Source organism: Oncorhynchus tshawytscha, unplaced genomic scaffold (assembly GCF_018296145.1).
Source record: "Oncorhynchus tshawytscha isolate Ot180627B unplaced genomic scaffold, Otsh_v2.0 Un_scaffold_339_pilon_pilon, whole genome shotgun sequence".
NCBI lineage: Eukaryota > Metazoa > Chordata > Actinopteri > Salmoniformes > Salmonidae > Oncorhynchus > Oncorhynchus tshawytscha.
Window position 1 is genome coordinate 702,501 of NW_024609815.1, and position 5,000 is coordinate 707,500.

The 5,000-nt window shown below is 44.1% G+C and overlaps 1 protein-coding gene across 1 annotated transcript in view; it reads left to right on the forward strand.

Moving 5' to 3' along the window:
• The window catches only part of LOC112237591 (glutamate receptor ionotropic, NMDA 3B-like), a 103,235-nt gene that overhangs the window by 71,813 nt on the left and 26,422 nt on the right, over positions 1 to 5,000 (forward strand). The gene's annotated exons all lie outside the window — the stretch shown is intronic.

The window sequence follows — 5,000 nt, forward strand, 5'->3', positions numbered from 1 at the left end:
GCCATTGGCACCAGATGATTGAATGGAGTCTGAGAGGACCTGTCCCATTTATAATCCATGCCAAGCCTGAGAATAAACAGACAGACCTGGACAGATTGTAGATAGACTGAAGGCTTGGGACTGTGGCAAGATTAGCTTTAGACAGCTATACAAAGCTTTATTGACACCGTTACAAAGACAGGGATAATGTTCTGTTTGACAGCTTTACATAGATAGAGCCAGTGTTCTGTCTGACAGCTTTACATAGATAGAGCCAGTGTTCTGCCTGATATCTTTACATAGATAGAGCCAGTGTTCTGTCTGACAGCTTTATATAGATAGAGCCAGTGTTCTGTCTGACAGCTTTACATAGATAGAGCCAGTGTTCTGTCTGACAGCTTTACATAGATAGATAGAGCCAGTGTTCTGTCTGACAGCTTTACATAGATAGAGCCAGTGTTCTGTCTGACAGCTTTGCATAGATAGATAGAGCCAGTGTTCTGTCTGACAGCTTTGCATAGATAGATAGAGCCAGTGTTCTGTCTGACAGCTTTGCATAGATAGATAGAGCCAGTGTTCTGTCTGACAGCTTTGCATAGATAGAGCCAGTGTTCTGTCTGACAGCTTTGCATAGATAGATAGAGCCAGTGTTCTGTCTGACAGCTTTGCATAGATAGAGCCAGTGTTCTGTCTGACAGCTTTGCATAGATAGATAGAGCCAGTGTTCTGTCTGACAGCTTTAAATAGATAGAGCCAGTGTTCTGTCTGACAGCTTTACATAGATAGAGCCAGTGTTCTGTCTGACAGCTTTACATAGATAGATAGAGCCAGTGTTCTGTCTGACAGCTTTACATAGATAGAGCCAGTGTTCTGTCTGACAGCTTTGCATAGATAGATAGAGCCAGTGTTCTGTCTGACAGTTTTACATAGATAGAGCCAGTGTTCTGTCTGACAGTTTTATATAGATAGAGCCAGTGTTCTGTCTGACAGCTTTACATAGATAGATAGAGCCAATGTTCTGTCTGACAGCTTTACATAGATAGAGCCAGTGTTCTGTCTGACAGCTTTACATAGATAGAGCCAGTGTTCTGTCTGACAGCTTTACATAGATAGAGCCAGTGTTCTGTCTGACAGCTTTACATAGATAGAGCCAGTGTTCTGTCTGACAGCTTTACATAGATAGAGCCAGTGTTCTGTCTGACAGCTTTACATAGATAGATAGAGCCAGTGTTCTGTCTGACAGTTTTACATAGATAGAGCCAGTGTTCTGTCTGACAGCTTTACATAGATAGAGCCAGTGTTCTGTCTGACAGTTTTACATAGATAGAGCCAGTGTTCTGTCTGACAGCTTTATATAGATAGATAGAGCCAGTGTTCTGTCTGACAGTTTTACATAGATAGAGCCAGTGTTCTGTCTGACAGTTTTACATAGATAGATAGAGCCAGTGTTATGTCTGACAGTTTTACATAGATAGAGCCAGTGTTCTGTCTGACAGCTTTACATAGATAGATAGAGCCAGTGTTATGTCTGACAGCTTTACATAGATAGATAGAGCCAATGTTCTGTCTGACAGCTTTACATAGATAGATAGAGCCAGTGTTCTGTCTGACAGCTTTACATAGATAGATAGAGCCAATGTTCTGTCTGACAGCTTTACATAGATAGAGCCAGTGTTCTGTCTGACAGCTTTACATAGATAGAGCCAGTGTTCTGTCTGACAGCTTTACATAGATAGAGCCAGTGTTCTGTCTGACAGCTTTACATAGATAGAGCCAGTGTTCTGTCTGACAGCTTTACATAGATAGAGCCAGTGTTCTGTCTGACAGCTTTACATAGATAGAGCCAGTGTTCTGTCTGACAGCTTTACATAGATAGATCAAATCAAATCAAATCAAATTTTATTTGTCACATACACATGGTTAGCAGATGTTAATGCGAGTGTAGCGAAATGCTTGTGCTTCTAGTTCCGACAATGCAGTAATAACGAGCAAGTAATCTAACTAACAATTCCAAAAAAAACTACTGTCATACACAGTGTAAGGGGATAAAGAATATGTACATAAGGATATATGAATGAGTGATGGTACAGAGCAGCATAGGCAAGATACAGTAGATGATATCGAGTACAGTATATACATATGAGATAAGTATGTAAACCAAGTGGCATAGTTAAAGTGGCTAGTGATACATGTATTACATAAGGATGCAGTCGATGATATAGAGTACAGTATCAACGTATGCATATGAGATGAACAATGTAGGGTAAGTAACATTATATAAGGTAGCATTGTTTAAAGTGGCTAGTGATATATTTACATCATTTCCCATCGATTCCCATGATTAAAGTGGCTGGAGTAGAGTCAGTGTCATTGACAGTGTGTTGGCAGTAGCCACTCAATGTTAGTGGTGGCTGTTTAACAGTCTGATGGCCTTGAGATAGAAGCTGTTTTTCAGTCTCTCGGTCCCAGCTTTGATGCACCTGTACTGACCTCGCCTTCTGGATGGCAGCGGGGTGAACAGGCAGTGGCTCGGGTGGTTGATGTCCTTGATGATCTTTATGGCCTTCCTGTAGCATCGGGTGGTGTAGGTGTCCTGGAGGGCAGGTAGTTTGCCCCCGGTGATGCGTTGTGCAGACCTCACTACCCTCTGGAGAGCCTTACGGTTGAGGGCGGTGCAGTTGCCATACCAGGCGGTGATACAGCCCGCCAGGATGCTCTCGATTGTGCATCTGTAGAAGTTTGTGAGTGCTTTTGGTGACAAGCCGAATTTCTTCAGCCTCCTGAGGTTGAAGAGGCGCTGCTGCGCCTTCCTCACGATGCTGTCTGTGTGAGTGGACCAATTCAGTTTGTCTGTGATGTGTATGCCGAGGAACTTAAAACTTGCTACCCTCTCCACTACTGTTCCATCGATGTGGATGGGGGTGTTCCCTCTGCTGTTTCCTGAAGTCCACAATCATCTCCTTAGTTTTGTTGACGTTGAGTGTGAGGTTATTTTCCTGACACCACACTCCGAGGGCCCTCACCTCCTCCCTGTAGGCCGTCTCGTCGTTGTTGGTAATCAAGCCTACCACTGTTGTGTCGTCCGCAAACTTGATGATTGAGTTGGAGGCGTGCATGGCCACGCAGTCGTGGGTGAACAGGGAGTACAGGAGAGGGCTCAGAACGCACCCTTGTGGGGCCCCAGTGTTGAGGATCAGCGGGGAGGAGATGTTGTTGCCTACCCTCACCACCTGGGGGCGGCCCGTCAGGAAGTCCAGTACCCAGTTGCACAGGGCGGGGTCGAGACCCAGGGTCTCGAGCTTGATGACGAGCTTGGAGGGTACTATGGTGTTGAATGCCGAGCTGTAGTCGATGAACAGCATTCTCACATAGGTATTCCTCTTGTCCAGATGGGTTAGGGCAGTGTGCAGTGTGGTTGAGATTGCATCGTCTGTGGACCTATTTGGGCGGTAAGCAAATTGGAGTGGGTCAAGGGTGTCAGGTAGGGTGGAGGTGATATGGTCCTTGACTAGTCTCTCAAAGCACTTCATGATGACGGATGTGAGTGCTACGGGGCGGTAGTCGTTTAGCTCAGTTACCTTAGCTTTCTTGGGAACAGGAACAATGGTGGCCCTCTTGAAGCATGTGGGAACAGCATACTGGCAGATAGAGCCAATGTTCTGTCTGACAGCTTTACATAGATAGATAGAGCCAGTGTTCTGTCTGACAGTTTTACATAGATAGAGCCAGTGTTCTGTCTGACAGCTTTACATAGATAGAGCCAGTGTTCTGTCTGACAGCTTTATATAGATAGAGCCAGTGTTCTGTCTGACAGCTTTACATAGATAGAGCCAGTGTTCTGTCTGACAGCTTTACATAGATAGAGCCAGTGTTCTGTCTGACAGCTTTACATAGATAGAGCCAGTGTTCTGTCTGACAGCTTTACATAGATAGAGCCAGTGTTCTGTCTGACAGCTTTACATAGATAGAGCCAGTGTTCTGTCTGACAGCTTTACATAGATAGATAGAGCCAATGTTCTGTCTGACAGCTTTACATAGATAGAGCCAGTGTTCTGTCTGACAGCTTTACATAGATAGAGCCAGTGTTCTGTCTGACAGCTTTATATAGATAGAGCCAGTGTTCTGTCTGACAGCTTTACATAGATAGAGCCAGTGTTCTGTCTGACAGCTTTATATAGATAGAGCCAGTGTTCTGTCTGACAGCTTTACATAGATAGAGCCAGTGTTCTGTCTGACAGCTTTATATAGATATATAGAGCCAGTGTTCTGTCTGATATCTTTACATAGATAGAGCCAGTGTTCTGTCTGACAGCTTTATATAGATAGAGCCTATGTTCTGTCTGACAGCTTTACATAGATAGATAGAGCCAATGTTCTGTCTGACAGCTTTACATAGATAGATAGAGCCAGTGTTCTGTCTGACAGCTTTATATAGATAGAGCCTATGTTCTGTCTGACAGCTTTACATAGATAGAGCCAGTGTTCTGTCTGACAGCTTTACATAGATAGATAGAGCCAGTGTTCTGTCTGACAGCTTTATATAGATAGAGCCTATGTTCTGTCTGACAGCTTTACATAGATAGAGCCAGTGTTCTGTCTGACAGCTTTATATAGATAGAGCCTATGTTCTGTCTGACAGCTTTACATAGATAGAGCCAGTGTTATGTCTGACAGCTTTACATAGATAGATAGAGCCAGTGTTCTGTCTGACAGCTTTATATAGATAGAGCCAATGTTCTGTCTGACAGCTTTACATAGATAGATAGAGCCAGTGTTCTGTCTGACAGCTTTATATAGATAGAGCCTATGTTCTGTCTGACAGCTTTACATAGATAGAGCCAGAGAGAGAGAGAGAGGGGGAGAGAGGACAAAGAGATAGAGATAGAGGGGGAGAGAGGACAGAGAGATCGAGAGACTGGGTGAAATTCCACAGTGTGCCATCACAGCAGCAAGATTTGTGACCTGTTGCCACGAGAAAAGGGCAACCAGTGAAGAACAAACACCATTGTAAATACAACCCA